The sequence below is a fragment of the Silene latifolia genome, chromosome 11, assembly GCF_048544455.1.
Source record: "Silene latifolia isolate original U9 population chromosome 11, ASM4854445v1, whole genome shotgun sequence".
NCBI lineage: Eukaryota > Viridiplantae > Streptophyta > Magnoliopsida > Caryophyllales > Caryophyllaceae > Silene > Silene latifolia.
Window position 1 is genome coordinate 64,606,152 of NC_133536.1, and position 23,184 is coordinate 64,629,335.

The 23,184-nt window shown below is 41.9% G+C and overlaps 1 non-coding gene across 1 annotated transcript; it reads left to right on the forward strand.

Moving 5' to 3' along the window:
• Positions 1-3,393: 3,393 nt before the first annotated feature.
• LOC141616226 (small nucleolar RNA R71) lies at positions 3,394-3,500 on the forward strand. The gene has a single exon (XR_012530583.1). It is a non-coding gene; the product is annotated as a small nucleolar RNA R71 (small nucleolar RNA).
• Positions 3,501-23,184: the final 19,684 nt, after the last annotated feature.

The window sequence follows — 23,184 nt, forward strand, 5'->3', positions numbered from 1 at the left end:
CGAATAAATTAACGAAAACTCGTAGACTATGCATATATGATTCTACTAATAACATGTTAATTAAGCACGGCTTAGGCATAAACAGATGAAAATGCAATGTCATCATTGAAATACTACCGTTCCGACTCAACCTATATGCTAAAATAAACGTGCATTTTTTTGAAAATTTTCAATTTTTTTGAGATTTTTGTATATATAAGAGAAAATAAACAACAATGCAAGACAAAAATGTAAACGTGAATGCAAGCAAATGAAATGCAACGCAAAACCCTTCCCCAAACCAAATTGCACAATGTCCCCATTGTGCAAAATCATGTATAAAGAAGTAAAGGAAATTGGGATTTGCAAAATAATAATTAAAATTGACATAAAGAAAGGACTCGGAAACTCACAAGACTTTAAGCGCAGCAAAAGGAAATCTCCCCAAACCAGCGTGAGCTAGGAGGTTTCAGTAGCCAGCAGTGCTACCAATAAGTACCTGAAAAGACAAACAATACCACGCGTAATTCCGAGAGAGCAATTTATGAAGTGCAAAATTATGTGTAAAATAAAGGAACGGAAGAAAGCAGAAATGAGTCGGAGAATGAAGTGGAGAGAAGACTCCCTCAACTCCGCAAATCGACCAAACACAGCTGGGGAATGATCGAAAACAGGTACAGCAGCGAATCATGGTCGATCGACCACATCACCCAGTCGATCGACCAGAGTGAACAGGAACAGAAGCTCCTGGAAATCACAGCTCAGTCGATCGACCATATCGCTACCGATCGATCGGTTGGAAACTCTTTGTAAGTTTCGATTTCTTCGAATTAGCTCAATAACTCGAGCTAATTTGGTCTATAAACCTGCAAATACACACAATAACGCGCCCAAAATTGCGCAAAACCCAAAGCAATAGTCTAAAGTGTATAAAATCCTAAACAAACTTAAAAGAGCGAAGTCTCGCGCACACAAAAACAATAAAAATAGTTTAACGAAAGCAATAAAATGTTTGTAAAGTCTTTGATCAACTAATAGTTGATCAAGAACGGCCACGGAATGGCCCACTTGCTCGGCTTCTGGCTACAAGAAGCAGCCTCTACAGTGCTCATCTTCTCAGCTGCACTCTTATCAACTTCAACATCCGCAGAACTCAACGGATCAACAGCTTCAACATCTTCCCAAGCAACGACCTCTTCTGGCTCATCAAAGTCCAAGTCGGACTCCCTTACTTTGACTAGCTCATCATCAGGCTCCTCATAAGTGCCATAGCTAAGACATCCTAAGCCGCCTCTTGAGACGATTGGCTCCTCCACAGCTGGAGCAACATGCGGCTCTTCCTTCCCCAAACCAGCTCCTGCAATATCTGAAATAGACGAATCTTCCTCCAATTTGCTCCCAATCTGGGGTGGAGGAGTTACAACAGGAATAGGAATAGAGACAGGCATATCAGGAAGCACAAAATAGGATTTCTTTTCAGAAACCATATTACAAGTGACTGGCCACATAGGATCCTTCTTCTTAGCTGTCTGGGCAAAGACGATGGAATGTTTCCCTACTTTGAAGGTCAAAGTCCCTGAGCCAACATCAATAACTGCACCAGCAGTGTGCAGAAATGGTCTACCCAATATGATAGGAATTTGGGCATCCTCGGGCATATCTAGTACAACAAAGTCAACAGGGAAAAAGAACTTTCCTATTTGCACAGGAATGTCCTCTAAGACTCCTATAGGCTGGACCGCAGATCGATCAGCCATATGTACTGTCATGTTGGTAACTGCAAACCTAGTCAATTTCAACTTCCTAGCAAGACTCAAGGGCATGACACTAATACTGGCTCCTAGGTCACATAATGCCTTTTCGATAGAAAAGGTGCCAGTATTGCAAGGAACGGAAAAGCTACCTGGGTCTTCTAGCTTATGAGGTGCAGTGTGGGTCAGATAAGAACACGACTCCTCAGTTAGTGCGACAGTATGCAAAGTTTCAAGTGACTTATTTTTAGATAAAAGTTGCTTCATAAATTTCGTGTAAGCAGGCACTTGATTAACCTATTCAAGGAAGGGAACTTGCACATTTAAGCTACGGATAACATTTTCAAACTTATTAAATGATACATGTTCCTTTGCCGGCACTAATCTCTCTGGATAAGGGGCTGTAAGAAGCAACTTAGCCCTCTCCTCTAAATCTCTCATGCCGGCGTCGGTGGATTTAGGCTGAAAATCCACTACCTTCTCCTTGTTGTAGCTTGACCCCTCTTCAGACCGTCTAAAAAATGAACCATTAATCGACATTGGGTCATACTTGGGAATCGGGACTGGCCCATCAGCACTCGGGTCTTCCCTCAATATTTTCGGAGTCGTCGTACCCCAAAATAAGTGGTCCCTCAAGTTATTAGGCATCGGAGGACGAAAAGGTTCATGATCAGCAGCGCTGTCAGTCGATCGACCATGTATGTCAGTCGATCGACTGACATCTACAGGACCAGAGGCTACTGTTTCTCGCAGACTGTTCGATCGACTGTGTATGTCAGTCGATCGACTGACATACCTGGTAATCGTCTTTTTCTTTCCACTGTTCGTCACTGCCTTCTTCTTACTTGGTTCCGCCTCATCCTTTTCGGTAGCTTCCTCGACCATAGCGGGCCCATCAAGGGTAGACCCACTCCTCAAAGTAATTGCATTAAGGGTCTCCTTTTGATCCGTCTGCGTTGGTAAATGTCCCGGAGCTCGAGTTGTATTCTTGCTAGCCAATTGAGCAATTTGGCTCTCCAACATTTTCATACCGGCCTCTCTAGCTTGAGACTCTTTTAGCAACAAATTCTTCAACTCGGCAAATTCGAAACCTTGGGACTGCTGCTGCTGCTGAGGAACATACTGAGGCTTTTGATATGGCTGCTGCTGCTTATGAGGGGGCACATAACTCTGCTGCTGCTGCTATGGATGTGGAGTCGGATTTAAGACATTTTGGCTACTCCACCTCAAGTTCGGATGGACATTCGGCTCAAAATACGTGTTTGTCTGCCTATAATGTTGAAAGGCAGCACAAGACTCATAGGGATTAGGACAATTGTCTGAAACATGTCCTTCTCCTCTGCATCTCTTGCAGATGAAAGGACCGTCTGAAACAACATTCACATGATAAATCCCTCCTTTTGAAGCTCCTCCCAACTCGTACTTATCAAATCTCGCCGTAAGAGCCTCTAATGCAGCTACAGAAGGAGATTCAGCAGCTCTCCTTTGATGTCCCCTGGAATTTCCATACTCAGCTTTATGGGTGGCCAAGTCATTAATGATTTTCCACCCCTTAGTTTCCACCATATTCTCCTGGAATCTGCCACTAGCTGCCGCATCCAGGATAGCCCTCTGATCGTCATAAAGCCTGTTATAAAATTGATTGCATAAGCTCCATTTCTCGAACCCATGATGCGGAATGGTTCGCACCAGCTTTTTGAAACGGACCCACGCCTCATGAAAGTTCTCATCAGGACCCTGTTTAAAGCTCGTGATCTGAGCTCTAATGGCATTAGTCTTCGAGGCAGAGAAATACTTCTTATAGAATGCTAAGGCCAGAGAATTCCAGTCAGTGATCCCATTAGAAGCTCGATCCAGGTCTCTGTACCACTCCCTTGTAGCATCACGGAGTGAGAATATAAACATAGTCTCCTTTACCTGGTCCTGGGTCACACCGGTCGGTGGGGGTATAGAGCAGCAATAGTCAATAAATATCTCCATATGCTTGGCTGCATCTTCATTTGCAGCTCCCCCGAATTGGTTCCTCTCAACCAAGTTGATATAAGAAGGCTTCGGTTCGAATTTTCTATCTGCTCCCGGTAATTCGAATCCCTTATATAGATTCGCAGCTGTCGGCTCAGAGTGACTTGCCATACTCGCTTCTTCAGCCATCTCTAGAAAATCTGGAGAAGTGACGGTCTCAGCTGATGAAGTAGAAATAGGAGATGAATGTGGATCCTCCTCAAATAGCTCGTTCTCGTATTAACTAGACAGAGTACTCAGCTCTTCCTCTGTCGGCAATATCCTAGATGATCGTCTCAACTCGCCCAAAGTCTTCTCAATCTCAGGATTGAACGGTAGTAATTCACCACCTTGTGACCTGCGCATAAGAAGAAACTACAAAAAGAATATGAGAGTAGTTTAAGGAACGAATGTCCCTTAAACTAAGAAACAGACTAAAATAAAACAACAACAAAAAATTAGAACAATTGCCTCCCCGGCAACGGCGCCAAAATTTGATACCCGTCGTAAGGTGTCAAAAATTATATTTATAATCCAACTACAACTATAGATAGCGGTAGCAGGGTCGAACCACAGAGAGGCGGATGTAATAATTAGCTGTCTAATTCTAGTCTTAAGGTAACAATCGTGTGGGGGGTTTGAGTTGAATTGGTCTATAACTAAAGGCAATGAAATATAAAGGTAAACTAGAGAAAGTGTATAAAATCAAATATTAAAAGGGTACTAAGATGGTCGGTTCACTGTAGTTTCGACGGCAGCATACTAAGCAAGTCTAAAACAATCACGTGAGACGGGAAAATAAGAAGTCCTCTCGGTCCATTCTTAACAGGTAGCATCTTTCGATCAAGCTACAGGTCCCTAATATCACTAATACTAACTTTCGTCCTAAAAAGTGACTAAAATGTCTAAATTAACTTATCTTTCGAACTCATTAATCTAGTCGTCTTAATTAGATAGTCTATTTCCCTCCCCTATCTTTCGATCTTAATGGGTCGGTCAAATACTAGGCATTTAACTAGTCGCATGCATTCGATTCGTCAAATATAACAATATAATTAATTAAAACGAAACAAAACTCACGAGGCCAGTCGATCGACCAGGGAACCCAGTCGATCGACCGGCGTGCGATTTCAGGTCACTGTTCTAATGCCGCCTAACCTACAGATTCCCTACATCCTAGCACGAATAATTTAGCTACTCATGATATTGATAAAAACAACAACAAGATTAACGAATAAAACTACTGGATTCATGTTTGGAATAATTAAATAAGCAAATAACAATAAACGATAATTGGCTTTTGGGATTACTACTCTAGCAATTCTATACTACAAACGAAATAAAGCGATTAAACTGAAATAAGAGCAGGAGAATACCGAACGGAATTTGCAGAGAAAGGATCCAAAAACCGAATGCAAAAGTAACTTAATTGTATTGATTACGAAATATCACAAGAACCCTAATAAATTTGATGATCTCAAACTGATAAAAACTGAATGAATCTATATGAATGAGCAGGTTACGTTATATAGAAATATCACGTAACTTTATTCTCAAAACATAAAACACAATGGGCTTCCTATTCCTCGTTCTATTAATTCGCGCAGATTAGCGGCTTGGTCGATCGACCACTGTGACCGGTCGATCGACTGGACTGTGCTGAACAGAAGCTTCTGCATGTCGTGCGTTGGTCGACCAACTGAAGTAGCTGATAGTCCGCTTCTAAATTCTCGTGGATTTGTCTTTCGGGCCTCGAAATGCGCACCAAGTTCGTTTCTTGAGTAAATACTTCACGTCAAATGCAATGCAAGATACTCGGGGACGGATTTAGCTCAATTTCTACTCATTTCCGCATAAATCTGCAATATTACATAAAAATACGAAAGTAGACGAAATGGGGCAAATAGTAGCATAAACTACATAAATGAGCTCTTAACTGCGTGTAAAATAGGATGTAAAACATCATATAAAAGACACGCATCAATAATAATAAAGACTTAGGCTACTCCTCTATTTTCCCTTTGCCTTTGTCATTTTTATCATATTTCTTGTCTCGACCTCGAGCCGGACGCTCTTACGCCACTTCAGACCTAATCACTAACGGTCTCTCTCGTGGTCTTGCTTTGCCATTCTTGTCAATCACCTTTTCAGCGGCAGGAGAAGTCTTCGGTTTCTTCGAAGGATGAACAACTCGAAACCCGGCTTCTTCCTCTCCCTCAGTCAGATGCTTCTCTTTCTCCTTTTCCACATCACGAACCTTGTAGTCAACAGGCTCGCGCTTCCTCAATCTCTCGCGCTCCTCCGGAGTAGTAGCTTTCCTCCACCGCAGATAGGAATCCGACACCCATAGAGCACTAACAGAAGAGTTCAAGAACCATACATTTCTTTGAGCCCATTTGATGGCCCATTCTCTTCGACTCTCAGTGGTAAGCGCCACGGCAGTCTGCGGAATCGTGTCAAGCTTCGGAATCATTTGTTTTAATCCAACCTACCTCATCAACCTCTCCGGGAAGATGCATATCATAAACTCTAAGCCAGGAATGCGAACAGATCGGGTAGGATCCAAGGAAGATACTCCAGTGACAGATTTGAGATGCCACCATGGTACGATCCAACTAATCAAAGGGCCATCATCACTCTTCAGTTTGTTTTCCTAATAATTGCAGACTCGAGTGAAATCCACCATGTAGAGCCTAGTCCTCATTGCAATTGAGCGAGCGTGATAAGCAGGAACATTAACTGGGGGCTCGATCAATCGAAGGCGCTCCATAAGCCAAACCTACCCAAAGCGGGTATTTTTAAAAAAAAAAAAGAAAAAAAAAACGAGAAAGAAAAAAAAAAAGAAAAAAAAGAGAGAAGAATAATTTTATTCTTTACCTGCAAAATAATGGGACTTCCCAAATAAGGTAGGTCACGGTTGGCTTTCCTGTTGTCTAAACCCAATAGGATCTCTCCTAAACATAGGCAAGCTGGGCTCCTGCGCAGCTCCATTTGCTCAATCAGGCTCAGATAACGGGGATCACCTCTTAAATCCTCATCAACATGCCCTTGAAGGACATATACATGTAGTAGGCAAAACCCGAACGCCCTTCGCCTGGAAACATAAGAGATGGTGGGATCTGCCCTGTTGATAAATCGATCAATAAAATCCAGCATTCGCACTCCTTTCGAGGTCACAAGACGGTCAACCTCAACTCTTGTCAACCCAAGCAAATCTCTGAACTTATTCTTATACCCTTGGGAAGTATAAGGAATAGGAGGCAAATGTTCAGGGTCCCAACCACCGATCGCAGCAATTTCTTCGGGAAATGGGCAAATGTCGCCTCCACGGAAAGCAAATACGTGATAATTCGGGTCCCAATAATCAAGTAAAGCATCTAGGAATGGTTTGACTACCTTGATCAGCTTCAAACTCAATAGCGATCCAAAATTATAAGCACCCATGTCGTATTTCTCCACACTAGAAAACTCATTTGTCCACTCTTTTAGACGAATTTCAAGAGTATTCATGATGTATGCTTATTTTGAGAGCTTTATGTAATAAGACGGAAGAAAGAAGGAAGAATTATGTGAATAAAACCTCCCTCGACGTCTCTATTTATACTAAAAGCTGTTTCCTAAAATCTGTCAGGACGGATGCACTGGGGAACAGGCGCAGCACCTGCTGCGCCTCTTCGAAGAGACGCAGCTCTTGCTGCGCCTCTTCCTCAGCCTTCTTTCTGTGATTTTCCTCGTTGGATCTTTCCTAAATTCCTCAACGAATAATTTCCTATTCATACGGGTTATTATTTAGGTAAATACGTCAAATTACTATATTTCGTGTTTCCTAATTCCACGGGCACGCATTTCGAGGCGATATCGACATTTTCGTCATTTTAGCACACTTATACATTTCCAATTTAAGTTATTCATTTTCAAACAATTTAATTTATTCATTTTTTAAATTTATAAATTTCTTTTTTAATTCTCTTTTTGGGGAATCATTTCACTCTCGTTCCATATTACATTTCAAACTTATAGGTTTCTATTTTCTTCTTTTTTTTAGGGGGTAGCCCTCCCTACCATCCGGTCATTTCTGGCAAATTTTTTGCATTTTTTTTGCATTTTCGAGTCATTGTTTTGCGCTAATTTAGGCCATGTGTACAAATGTATGTTCTATGTAAAATTCCATGTAAATTTCGGCAGCATGACGGCATAAACCGTCATCTACCAAACCTGTTCAAAGCTAACCTGCAGGTAAAAACAAAACAACCCGGCAGCAAAGGCACTCAGGCCATCATATATAAAACCGAAAGGGGATATATACGCCAAACTGGGGGCTTGAGCCCCAAGCAAAGTTCGAACGTCCAAAATGTAGGTCCTAAAATGTACAAAATGTGCAAAGTACAGCCAACAACAACAACAAGAAAACTACTGCTGGTCGCCGCCTAGTTCCGCAACTCTCGCCTCGAGAGCGGCAACCTCGGCGTCACGAACCTCGAGCTCCCTCAGCAGACGAGCTGTCTCCTCCCGAGACTGGGCTAGCTCTCGCTCCTGGTCACTCTCCCCCTGCAAACACAACAATTGGCTCATGTCAATCATTTCAAGCGATAAAGGAAAGTTAGAAAATTCAAAAATGAAGTAAATGGAAGGTTCATACCTGACGTCCTCGGCCGCCGACAAGTGCCTCGATGGCAGTAGCTCGCAGCCGGTTGGCTACCCTCCACAAAGCCACGAACCGGGATGGCGCAACCTGCATTCCAAAATAAGAGATTCTCAGTGATTGGACAAACTCAAGAAAATGTGTTCTTACACGAAAATGATACGAGTTAGGAGACTCACCCTCCAAATCAGATGCTGCCACTCGTCCAAGCCAGCATCCGTCACCGCCACGTCAAAGTCACGCAGCTCGGAGATCGTCGTCGTCCCGGTCGCGTCAGTTTACTCAAGAGTCGCGGGGTACTCTGGGGGCTCGATGCCCGCCGCCTCGACCTCCTGCAAAGTCAAAATGATTCCTATTAGCCGATGATCATTCATCGTGATTGCAAAATAATCAAAGAAGAGTAAAACACTCACCACGACAGGCCAGTACGTCAACACCCCGTAGAGAAACGCCGAGTTGTCCTCGCCTGGAAGAAGGAGGGCGTCGCCACCAACACCTGCCAAGTCAGCCTCCCTCTCAGCCTCAGAAGGCTCCCTGAACATCGTCCGAGGAGGATCGATGGGAACCGTCAAGACATCCCGAGAGCACTGACGAGCCAAGCGCTCGCCCAAGTACCACACAAGACCCATCAACGTCCTCAGCAGCAACCGGCTCGAGCTCCTAGGTCGAAGGACCTTAGCCACGAAGGGAGGAGCGCCAACGTAGTCCACCCAAGGCTTGGGCACCCACTAAGGAAAGAAAACAAGAAGTCATTCTTATAATCAGTTCTAAAAAGTAATGAAGAAACAAACAAAGGTGAAGTACTCATGCCATCCAACTGAAGAGCGTTCACCTCCCGTCGACAGACATCGTGAAAGGAACGCCGGATCCTCGTACGGCACATCACACAATCCCTCACAACGGGATAGGCCTTCTCCACCGGCTCCGTCCTCTTGGGCGCGAGGCTCAGAAAGTAGGAGTACACCCACGCCTGTGAAGCAAGATAGTCAATAACGATCTTTCGTGACTCGATAAGAAAAGGAAATGATCTTTTTTTTCATGAAACAAAGTGAAGGTTCATACCTCCAACAACAGTCCAGGGCCGACAGCAGCAGGAGAAGTCCCCTTCTCCATCAACTCCGGACGAACCATGGCCCTCATAAAGCGGATGAGGACCGCAAAACCAGCAGTGACCCAGTCCCAACGGCCTAGGGAGCTCAGGTCAGAAAGGAAGGGAAGAAGCTTCGTCGACAGCCTCTCCCCCTTGTCTCCGAGGTAGATCGAAGACAAGAACCACCAGAGCCACAAACGGACTCTCTGCTCTGCAGTGCAGGGAGGAGGAGCCATCTCCCTCCCCTCAATCACCACTGACGTCGGGGTCTTCCCCGCAAAGTAGTCCCGAACGTAAGAACTAGGCACCAAACCAGGCACCGCAGCAGCCTTAGACATCAAGTTCCAGCCGATCAACCTCCTAGCCTCGGGCGAGTCAACCCTCATGGCAGTCTTCGGCCACTCCACCACCTCGGTCCCGCACGGCAGACCAGAAATCATGCCGTAATCCTCCAACGTGACCCCCACCTCACCAAAAGGCATGTTAAAGGTGGAGGTCGTGTCCCAAAACCGATCCAAGAAAGCTCAGACCAGGCTAAGGTCAGCCCGAAGCTTCCTCTTCGCGATATCCCTCCAAGCCTGCACCAGGTCACCAAACGCTCCCCGCTCGATCAAGGCTCGCTCCTCGTCCTCGGCCGCCTCAGCAACCTCAGCAGTCGTCACCACAGCGGTGAAAGCCTCCTCCAACGCCTCCTCAAGCATCTGAGAAAGGTTAAGAGCAGTGTCCACGTCCATGGGATCCCTCCCAGATGTAGAAGCCTCGTCACCTGCAAAATTAAAGTGAGTTTAGGCCGCGTCAAATGACGACAAGCCTTAATTAGGGGATTTTCGAGCCTTCAAAGCTCTAAAAGCGCTCTTTTCTCGCCATCTTTGGCATTTTTCCCACAAACCCGACCGCTCATGTGGTAATTTGGGTCGAGTCAAGCCTAAGTTGAAGCCTAGTTATGGGTTCGAGTCGTAATTTCGACAACATTTCGTTATAACGGCGATTATGCCCTAGGAAGTGTCTTGAAAAAGCCGTCACCAATCAAAATTCCGAGATGGTAGGAAGTTTACCCATCATACAAGGATTCCAAATATCAAGTTTTATCACAAATAGGCAATCCTAAGGCTATTTTCCAAGCGATTTACGGTTTAGCTGTGAGACCGTCACAATTTCACTCAAATGCTCAAAACTCAACGAAAATTCAAAGCAAATACATGGTTATGATCCTTATACTACCAATTAGCCATTTACAAGGTTAATTTTGCGAGGCAAAATCGTTTGGGGGAAAAGCCCCAAATTTTCGACATTTTTGGGTTGGAAACCCTAATTTTGTCGGTCTAATTTGATCAATTATAGAAGATTAATGCAAAAATAATACACGTACCTCGATTAGTCATGGCAAATGCAAGATTTTGGATTAAATTTTGACGGAAATGGTTGGAATTTGAGAGAGTAATTAAGGATTTTAATTTCGAAATAATGAAATAAACCCCTGTTTCATCGGGTTTTTACGCAGGAATAACACGCCCAGGAAAAGACGCAGCAAGTGCTGCGCCTCTTCCAAGAGACGCAGCTTATGCTGCGCCTCTTCCTCAGCTTTCCTTCATACGAATTTTCAAAAATTCGTTATGGATTCGTTATTTGTGGGCCCATCTTTGGTGCGCCTCTTCCTCGATGCCATGTCACATATTTGGTCCGTTTGACATTTATTCTTTGTCTAAACCCGTATTTCCAAGCTAACTGCAAACTGTCGTCATGTTATTTTTACCAAGACCTTTCTTGTCACAACGAGCAGCATTCCCTGACAGGTGTTTCGACACGCCTTGATTATATTTCCCCCAGCGAGAGCTCACGACAGACAATCGTTCTTCTCGAGACATGGAGATAAGTTCCCGATTATGTTCCCCCAGCGAGTTCACGACAGACAATCGTCCCTCTCGAGACATGGAGATCAACATCGACCCCAAGCTCTTCTGAAGTTTGTTTGAAGCCGAACCAAGCAGATTTCTCCCAGCAGTTCCTGACTACGTCCTGCTGCCTTCTCCCAATATCACGTTTTGTTTCCCCTGGAGTTTCAACAAGCCTCAAGTATGGTTTCTTCTTATGGCTGGCGAGCCTCCTCACTTAGTCTAATGGACTTTAAACGACCCTCCCCGATAGTCGGCAGACTCTAAAATGTTCCCGACGACAGGTCCTTGGCTCAGACCCCTGAGCCGCCTCGCGTCGCCATAGTCGTCAGGTTGTAATCTTCGATTGACCTGATGGCTATACTTTGACTTTTGCCTTGTCCAAGCCTCAGTCAAAGTGGGGGCTCTGTAGATACCTCATTTTTGCAACTCCCGTAAACCACCCGGTGATGATTGGGCCGCATGTTTGGTACGTGGAACGATTTGTGACAGTTCGTAAGTTTATCGTCAAGTGATCGCTCAAATACTTGTGTCTACCTCTTAATTGTCATCCACGCGCCGATACGGTCGTTTTGGCAGTAATTAGAGTACATTTGGAGTCCGGGCCTAAAACCGTCTTCATTTTCCGATAACCGTTAAAATGCCGAGTCGGAATGTTCTGGAATGTTCCGGATATTTCTATTCCATATTTTCCAATTTTTTAATCTTTGGTAAAGTATTTCCCATAATATTCACACAAAATATTAAGGAAAACAAGATTAATCTGTTATTCCATAAACAAAACACGGAAATCTTTCTTCCGCAGAAGGAAACCACTTGGGAAAGGACGCAGCAAGTGTTGCGCCTCTTCCAAGAGATGTAGTGCCTGCTGCGCCTCTTCCCAAGTCCTTTTCTGCGTATTTTTTTTGTATCTTTTCATATCTTTTCGATATTCACTTCCAAAGTTTCTCCGAAAAAACCCTACTTCCTCCGTGTGATTAGTATAAATAGAGACCTTCGGTCTCAGATATTTCTCACGCGAGTGTCCGCCCTTCTCTTCTCCCTTTGCATTTTAGACCACGTTCTTACTTTTTGGCGTCTACGTGCTTGAACTTTAGACCACGTAAGCTCGGATCTTTCTGAGTACCAGCCTCGTTTGCATGACCGACCAATTTGACCAACTCCACATCAATCAACTTTAATCAACTTTGTTTCTTTCCTCTTAGAGGGCACTTTCGTCGTACATTCGAGTCGAGCATCACTAAACGTTAACTTCGTTCATTTCGTTTCGTCAAACATGTAAGTCTGAGGGTGTAAATCCTTCTTTTGTTTATTGTTCTTTATCTATTAAAATCATTATTGTAAGGTTTATGTCGAAAGTATTCTTAAAACCGATTTGTAAAACCATGTTTTAAATCCTTTTTTACGAATTATCAGAAGACAGACGTCGAGAAAGGACGCAGCAACTACTGCGCCTCTTCGTGAGGCTGCCGCAGTTCCTGCTTCCTTTCTTCTTCCTTCGTCTTCTGTTCGTCTTATTGTTTTTGTTTTCTTCTTTCAATCGTTCGTTGTTTCTTTGATGTAATAATTTAAGCATAATAATTTTAACATGTAAATCATTCATCATTAATTAATCCGTCATTAAATCCCGACTTAAATCTCAAGTAATTCATATTTGCGGGTTTTCGTCATTAAAATCAAATTCGGGTTTTAGAGATTCGATTCATTAATATTGAGTCTCTGGAATTCGTCGTTGATATATTCTCATCCGTTTATTATCGTCACTAACTCGTCTTTAACCTTGTTTAGCCTAATTAATTTTGTTTAGTTTGTTTAATTCATTAATTAACCTCTTTAATCTTGTAAATAATTAGTTTTCATTAGCTTTGTCTATGTTTTATTGTTTTTATCACCTCATTCATATGTAAATAATCTGTTAATCACTTTCATCCGAGTCAATAATTCATAATCAATCATTAAATTAACCAACGAATATTAACAACTTGGAAATTCCGGCTTCACAGCCAGAACTGAGCCAAGGAACAGACGCAGCGAATACTGCGCCTCTTCCAAGGGACGCAGCTCTGCTGCGCCTGTTCCTGGTTGATTTCTGTCTCTGAACTTCCCTTTTTGCTTCGACCTAGTTTATTAATTACGTATAATTAACTATTACTCGTACTATCGCCTAATTTCTGTTCGTTAACTTATTTGTTTATTCTTTTCTAAAATCATCCGTTTTAAATGTATTTTCGACATAAATCAATTAAATCCGATGTAATTATTGTAATGTTCATTCATTGTATTTTTATTGTATTTCTTTTATCATATTGTTTGCATGTTTTCACATGTAATCAATCCTTAAATTTCTACTTTGCCCTAATTGTATGCTAAACTACGTGTTCACCGACTTAGTATTAATTCAAATGTTAGGATTAAAATAATGGATGTTGCATTGCATGCATATAAATCGACAATATATCGAGTATAAATAACTTCCCTAATCATTAGTAGAGGCCGCTATCGAGGCGGGCGGGATTAGGTGTTCGATCAAAAGAGCTTCCTAATACGTACCCTCACCCCTTACTCCAGATCTCTGTGAACATCCGTGTTCATTGGCATCCACGAGAGTCATTCTAGACATAGAATGCTAAAGGTAACGAGTTCTTAGTGTCTATGTCACTACTTTGTGTCTTGACATGACACGAGGTATTCGAACAGTTTCCAATTTTCCACAATAAATTGGTGGCGACTCCACAAATGCAAACGCTTGTCCCAGGCGCCCCGCGTGGCCCGCGTCCACACTAAGTTCTTGGGCTCTAAATCTGTCCCTACGTTGATAGGTTCAGTGTTCTCTATAACAGATGCCCCTTCCCCTGTTCTAGTATTTCATTAATTAAGTAGGAAGGTAGTTCGATTAAGTCTGGTTAGGATCATACTCAGTATCATCATAAACAGAATTCCAATCAAGATAACACGAAGAGTAAGCAGAATCAGATTTATTCATATTAATGTTTGAAAATAGCTGAAACAAAGAAGCCATCTACGCAGTAGTCAGTGGCGGCGGAGGGACAGTAGCAGGGACTTTTCCCAAGTTACTATTACTAGACGACGCTAAGCTAGGAGAAATGATGGGATAGGGAGTGACAACAAGAGGATACTCTTTAACAAGTTCTCTAGACTTAGACTCAGTTTCCGACTCCGACTCCAACTCAGACTCGAACTCATTGTCTTCTGGTTCTCCTTTGAACATCTCTCCTTCTCCAGTTAGGAGCTTGAAGAGCCTTCCTTTATTATTGTTCCATTTGATCGATTTTGTCCATCCTCTCTTCTGATTGGCTAGATCTGCACCCGTGATGAGCGCTGCAGGGTTGAAATCGTCATCCCATAGTGTCATGGTAATAATTTCATTTTGGGCTGCCTTAACAAATCGATCCTCTCCGAACAAAAGGCTAAGAGCTTGTTCGTCGAGACAAGGTGTCGGATTAGCTTTAACGGTAGGAACCGTTTCTTGAGGAATGAAGTAGCAATCATGGAACACTTCAATTCCGGCTAGCTTGTTGACTTTGAACATCCAAGGTTCAGGAAACCCGTGAAAAGATTCATGGTCTCCTTCTTTGACGAAATACCCATTCAATGTAGGGTGATATGGCCGCATTTTGACCCCTTGATGTTTGCGATCATGAACTTGAGCGAGCATTTCGAAAGCCTATGCTTTTGTAGACTTGTATCCCAATCCTTATTGTATCTTCTGGGAGTGACCCTCCTTGAAAGACGGGAAAGTGTTATTCCTGATAGGATTTAGTGACATTCCCGGGAAGTATCGCTGGGACTTGAGTATGTGGTTGACCACTAGGTTAGAATATGGGTTGAAGTATAGAGGAGCCAATTCACTTTCTATAAGATTGATGATCTGGAATCCTCCTAGCTCATGCACTGGATCCGACATAACTTGAGTACTTGACATCTTCTCGATTACTGCTTTATTGGGTGACGAAGTGATCGTCATTACTCGGCCTTCTAAAGCGATCTTTATCTTTTGGTGGAGCGTGGATGTCACATCTTTGGAAGTGTGAATGCATGGCCTGCCCAGAAGTATGTTAAAGGATGCCTCGATGTCTACTATCTCGAAATTGAGCTTTCTTTCAACTGGCCCAGTAATAGGCCTCGATTGATAAGGCCTATTACTTTACGCCGTGTCCCATTGTATGCGCGAACACTGTGATTAGTCGGGGTACAATCTAACTCTCTCATGCCTAGTTCATATGCTATTTTTAGTGGTATGAAATTGAATGCGGAGCCATCATCCACTAATGTCATGGGTACATTCTTCTTAAGACATGTGACAGTGATGTACAAGGCTATATTGTGAGTGATGCCAAAAGGTGGCAAATATTCATCTGAGAAAGTAACCGGGTTACTAAACTTGCTTGAGTTCTGGAGGACTAGGTTGACTACATCATTAGAAGCTGAGTCGTGTGTTACGTTGAGTTTAGCCAATTCTTGTAGTAAATCTTGGCGATGTGGAATTGAACTAGCCACTAGTTGCCAGACTGAAAGATCAGCATTTATCTTCTGTAGTTTCTTCATTAGGTGATCTGCGGCTAAATCCTCACTTTTATCTGTTGGAGGTGCGACATTACCGTTGGTAGCTGAATTATTTGTCCGTCCTAGGGTGACATTTCGATATGGACGACCTGATTGAGTAAGATTATCCACGTTAAGATCTTCTAAGGCTTTGAATAAAGGGTGTTCTTTGAGGTAAACATCTTCGTCGTCGTCTGCCCAACGCCATTGATAGTGTTGAGCTCTTTCAAATGCATAATTTCGGCCTCTAGATCGATCATCTGTTGAACCAAATCATAAACTACCATGATGACTTCTTGCATTGTAGATTCGTGGGATAGAGTATTGGCCATTTGCGTGGCTTCTCTCTTGATTTGTAACATTATAGTTGTGTAGGGATGACATGACATCTTCCAGTTCGGCGACTTGTCTACTCACACTCTTTGCCCATGCGAGAAAATCTGCGATAGTAGGTGCGATGGTAGACTAGGTTTCTCCGTGGTCAACCATGTTGACGTCATCTTAGACTAGAGAGATAAGGTGTGAGCAATCCGAGGTGAATTCCTCATCCGAGTTCATCAGAATTTCAAGAGGATTCTTTGTGTTGTTAGGCTTACTTGTAGGAGGGATAGGCAAACGCCCATCTTCGATCATGTCATGAATAGCATGCTTCAATCTATAACAGTTTTCTATGTCCTGCCATTTACCCCTGTGAAATTCACAATAAGCGTTACCATCCCAGAGCTTGGACTTTTTTTTCGGATCTAGGATTTTGCCCTATTTTGTCAACGTTTTCAGCGCATTTGTGTATATGTCACCAATGTCAGTGAACTTCCTTGGTGTATTGTTTCTCTTAGATGACTCGACGAGGTTGACATCATCAGTTTTGCTGGTGGAACCGTAGGAACGACTCCTAGATGATGTTGAGCCTTGATATTCGCGCCCTATAGTTTTGGACAAGAGTCCTTTGCAAATATTGTCTTCGATCCTTGTACCCAGCACTGTTAAATCTTTGAAAGACTTGATGTTTTGATACCTCAAGTGATTTGCATAGATAGGCCTTAGATTGTCCACAAATTTCTCCACAAGAGTGGCCTCATCTGGACGGTCAACAAGTTGGGTTCTAGTCTTTCTCCACCTACTTAGGAAGTCGGTGAAACCTTCTTTTTCATTTTCGGTAGGAACCTCTAGATTGCGCATGTTAACTTGGATCTCAGCATTATCTGCATATTGTTTATTGAAAACGATAGCAACATCTTCCCAAGTAGAAATTTTCTTGTGGTCTAAAGAGTGGAACCACAGTTTGGGAATGGTGTTGAGAGATGAAGGAAAGATCCTTAAGAACATCTTTTGCTTAATGCCCTTGATATACATGTAATCTTTGAAAGCACGAATATGGTTTAGAGGTTTTTCGCGCCCTTTAAAGTTCGGGATGTCATTCATGTTGAAGTTGGTTAGCAGTTGAGGATTCCCTACTTCGTACTTTTGGCTATTTTCTCTGTAGATGTCATCCCCTTTGAGGTACATTAGTTGCTCTTCCGGATATTGAAGACGCTTTTCTGCTTCAGTAAGTATAGGTGGATGATCGATCTCAGGTTTTTCAAAGGGTGGAGGACCGTCGCGTAACGGGGTGTCAGGAATAGGACCATCGGTAGGAGGGAGTCTGGATTCCACCGCCAAAATGTGGCCCTTAATCGTTTGGAGACGAGCGTATGCGACATCTTGACTTGCTTGGAGTCGGAGTAGTGCAATCAAAACTTGATTATAACCATCATCATCAGGTTGACCTTGGATGCTTCCATGACTTTCGTTAGTTCCGTCCATCTTGGACTGAGGATAAGAACCGACGTTGAATCAACACACAATCGACCACATTGTATACTTACTCGAAGAACCAAGCACTCGTGTGATAACTCAAAAAAAAAAGGACGTGTGTGTCCTTTGTGTCGTCTGGATTTTGAAGAAAAAAAGTTGGTTTTAAAACGTCATCCTGGACAACCATTGTGTGTGATTGTAGGAGTGTTGACTTGAAGTGACTTTTGAAAATGATAGACCTTTGAAATTTTGACAGAGTTTCGACCTGATTTTATTGACTTTGTGCTATTTAGGCCAATTTTGAAAGATTTATATTTTACATTTTGATGAAAGGTTTTTGAAAATTTCGTCATAGTTTTGTTTACAAAAGGTGATAACATACAAGTTACAAACATAGTCATAAGCATTGTAATGGTATATTGAGTGCTTTTAGAAGGGTTTTGGCTTAAAGGGTGGGTTGACATACCAAGCTATCATACCCTGGTCTGTAGAGAGGTCCGTGCCACGAGTCGGGTCAGTTCCTAGTCCATTCTCTCGAGTACTGAAAGCTCTTGATACAAACATGAGTAAGCATCGTGGTATGGTTGACGTCAATAGTTATCCATATTTGGGCACAAATAGAAATTTTCACCGTCCAGACAGGACCATTAGTCGAATTGGTTGGGTTAAGCCTAGGAAGGCTGGCTAAAACAACCTAAGAAGGTCGAGTAATGAAAATTGACAATTGTCTCATATAAACTATTCCCTAACCTAGTTTAAGTTTCACCCTAGGTAACACTAGACTTAGTCTAAGTGTATCATCCTCAGTGGAGTCGCCAAATTGTGGACACAACCACCTGCACCTTGCAGCATCCCGCGCGTTTTGTGTATGAGGCCGCGGCACTTCCCCCACGGAACTTTGGTGAAAAAAAAGCACATCATGGGCCGTTACCGATTTGTAAGGCACTGAAACCGGTGAAAGGTTTGACAAGCCTGTATTTGTGGAGTCGCCACCAATTTTTATGGAAAATTAGAACCGTTCGAATACTTTATATCATGTAAAGACACAAAGTAGTGACATGAACACTAAGAAATTCGTAACCCTTAGCATTCTATGCCTAGAATGACTCTCGTGATGCCAATGAACACAGATGTTCACAGAGATCTTGAGTAAGGGGTAAGGGTACATATTAGGAAGCTCTTGTTTGAACACATAATCCCCCCCGCCTCGATAGCGGCATCTACTAATGATCAGGGAAGTTATTTATACTCGATACATTATCAATTGTATGCATGCAATGCAACATCCACATATTAATCCTAGCATGTGAAATTAGACTATGTCGGTGAACAAATAGTTTACCACTCAATTGGGTCGAAGTTGGAGTTTAGGTTCGTTACATGTGAAAGCTAGATAAATAAATCATACAAGACAAATATGAAAATAGATGAATTACAATAAATAAATTACAAATGGATTAACTTGAATTTACACCATAAATATGTTCAAAAGGAGGGTTTGAAAAGAAAAAGAAAATAAAAGAAACAACAAGAAATTAAATTACGAAAATATGTCGAATTCAAGGGTGATAATATGAATAATAGTCGATTAGAAACCTAATTAGAAGCCTACGTCAGAACGAGAAAGAGTTCATAGGCAGAAACCAACTCAGAACAGATGCAGCATCTGGTGCGTCCTCTGGAAGAGGCGCATCAGTTCATGCGGCTGTTCTTGAGCTGGGTTCTGACTGTGAAAGTCAGACCCGCGGGTTAGTTATTGTTCGTTGGTTAGTTTATGTCAATTATTGATATACGACTCGAATACAAGTGATTTAGTCAGATTATGTATACTAATATTGTCACAAGTCAGATAAGAGAACAAGTTTAAATAAATGATTACGGCGATTTACATAATTATTATTATACGATGTCGGGTTTTACAAAGGTTAAAACTTTGAACTTGAAAATGAACGAAAACGAAATTAGGTAAACGAAACTAGAAAATAGGGAAACTATTTACAAAAAAGACGAATTCTAAATACTCGATATGGGAAAATCGAATCTTTAAAATCCGGGTTTGAATAAGATGGCGAAAACCCACAAATATTGAATTATAAGGGATTTAAGCCGAAAAAGGTTGAAAACCATTTATATAACTAATTTGAAAATTTATTATATGAAATAATAGAAAAAGAATGAATAAAGAAAATAAAAAGCGAAAGAAGCAAAAAACCCGAGGAAGAAGAAGAACTGCAGTAGCTGAAGGCAGCCTCTGGAAGAGGCGCAGCAGATGCTGCGGCCTTCCCAGAAGGCCCATCAGTTGATACGATTCTTTCCCACGACAGATCTCTGTTGTTTCCGTCAAAAGGTTTTAAAAAGATGATTTTAAAAAACGATTTGAGCATGCTTATGATATAAATTCTTACATAATTATATATAGAGAAAATAAAAGAAATCAAATTGGGATTTACACTCTCAGACTTACATGTTTAATGAAACGAGATTGACTAAGTTGTCGTTTAGTGATTGTTCGTCTCGATGTATGAATGAAAGTGCCCTTAAAAAGGATTTAAAACAAGTTGATTAGATTGATTAGGTGGAGTTGATCAAATTGGCCGGTCTATGCAACATTACTGGTACTCAGAATGATCTCGGCTTACGTGGTCCCGTAGAGCAAGGACGTAGGTGTTGAAAAGCAAGAGCGTGGTCTTAGAATGCAAAGGGAGAAGAGAAGGGCAGACACTCGCGTGAAAAGTATGTGAGGCGGAGGCCTCTATTTATACTGATCACGTGAAGGAATTTAGATAAAATTCGGATTAGGAAGGAAATCCAGAAAGATTCTGGAAACGAGGAAAAAGCAGCCCAGGAAGAGGCGCAGCAGGAACTGCAACCCTTCCAAGAGGCACAGCTCTTGCTACGTTTTCTCTTGGGTGGTTTCCTCCTCAGCAAGAAAGATAAAGAGATATTTAGTCAAAGGATATATTAGGGAAGATGTGTGCTTTCTTATTCCGCAAAGGAGATATTTCCGTGATTTAAATCATAAAAGATAAAGAATTTAGGAACAACACTATAGAACACTCTAGAACATTCCAACTCGTCTTATGACGGTTTTAGAAAATGGAAATGGTTTTTGCTGCGGACTTCAAATGTACTCTAATTACTGTCAAAACGACTTTGTCGGTGCGTAGATGATGACCATGAGCTTGACTCGACTGTTTGAGCTATCACGTGTCGACGAACTTACGAAATGTCATAGATCGCTTCACGAGATTAACATGCGCCCTAATCATCACTGCGTGGTTGGCGGAAGGTATAGAAATGAGGTGTCGAAAGATCCAATATCTTTTTTGGTACCTCCGCATAAGTTAGAGCTTCATCCAACTCGATATTCTAAACTTTGAGTACATGTGACGGATCACTCACATATTTCCGAAGTTGTGACACATGGAACACATTATGCAACTGATCAAAAGATGGTGGTAAGTGTGGACACGGGGGCCCACGGGGGCGCTTGGGAAACAAGCGTTTGCATTTGTGGAGTCGCCACCAATTTATTATGGAAAATTAGAAACCGTTCGAATACCTCGCGTCACGTCAAGACACAATGTAGTGACATACACACTAAGAACTCGTTACCCTTAGCAATCTATGTCTAGAATGACTCTCGTGGATGCCAATGAACACGGATGTTCACAGAGATCTGGAGTAAGGGGTGAGGGTACGTATTAGGAAGTCCTTTTAATGAACACCTAATCCTGCCCGCCTCGATAGCGGCATCTACTAATGATTAGGGAAATCGTTCGTATTTGATATGTTGTCGATTATATGCATGCAATGCAACATCCACATTTTGATCCTAACATGTGAGATTAGACTATGTCGGTGAACATGTAATTAGCACACAATTGAGGTCGAAGTAGGGTTTAAAATTAATTATATGTGAAAACAAATAAATAAATCATCAAATACAATAAATAAATAACGAAAATTAAAATTACAATGATTACAATGGTTTAATTGATTTACGTCAAAAATACATTTAAGACGGATAATTTGAGAAAAACAAGAGAAAATAAATTAGGTTAGAAAATATGGACAGATTAGAGGTGATATTAGGATTAATAGTCGATTAATACGTAAACTAATGAATTAGGTCAAGGCAAGAACGGATGTCCAGAGACAGAATTCAACCCAGAACAGGCGCAGCAATGCCGCGTCTCTTGGAAGAGGCGCAATGGTCACTGCGTCTGTTCCTGAGGTGAGTTCTGGCTGTGAAGTCAGAACTGCTATTCGCTAATGTTCGTTGGTGTGTTTAATGGTTGATTATGGATATTTGACTCGGAAGAAAGTGATTTAACGAATTATTTACATATGAAATTGGTCATAAAAGCGATAAAACCGAATTAGAACAAATTAGAACAAATTAAAACGAATTAAAAATAATTACAAATTAATTAGGTTAAACTTTACAGACGGAAACGAATTAGACAAACTCGAAATAAACGGTAAAAATATGTCCAAAAGGGTCGAATTCCAGAGACTTGATATGAACAAATCGAATCTCCAAAATCCGGGTTTGATTTAATGATGAAAACCCGCAAATATTGATTATAAGGGATTTAAGTCGGATTTAAAGCGATATATTTATGAATATGTGTATTAAAATTACTATGTACGAATGAATAAGAAGAAAATAAGAAAAGGAAACAAAAAGGACGAATTAACAGAGAAGCGCGGAAGAAGAAGAATAACAGAATCTGCGGCGGCCCTCGGAAGAGAAGCGCGGCGATTCTTTGCGACTCTTCGAAGAGGCGCGGCGATTCTTCGCGACTCTTGAAAGAGCGCAGCGATTCTTCGCGTTTCTTCTCGCCTCCGCCAATGTTAATCCGTAAAAATAGTTTAACAAAAGGGTTTTAGAAATCGGTTTTAAGCATACTTTTGACGTAAATCTTACATTAATTAGTACAAAAATAAAATACAATAATAAAAGATGGGATTTACACCCTCAGACTTACATGTTTGACGAAACGAGATTAACTAAGTCAACGTTTAGTGATTGCTCGACTTGAATGTACGAAGAAAGTGGCCTCGTAAGAGGATTTAGATTATATTGATTGATTAATTGAGGTGTAGTTGGTCAAACTGGTCGGTCATGTAACGTGACTGGTACTCAGAAGGATCCGAGCTTACGTGGTCGATTGATCAAGCACGTAGACGTCAATAAACTTAGAGCACGGTCTTAGAATGCAAAGGGATAAGAGAAGGGCGGACACTCGCGTGAGAAATATGTGGAACGAAGGTCCTTATTTATACTAATCACACGGAGGAATTATGGAATAACTAAAACTTTGGAAAAAAATCTCGAAAAGATCTGAAAATACGCATAAAAGGGCTAGGGAAGAGGCGCAGCAGCAGCTGCTACTCTTGGAAGAGGCGCAACAGGTGCTGCGTCCTTTCCCCAGAGGTTTCCTCCTGCGAAAGAAAGATTTCCGC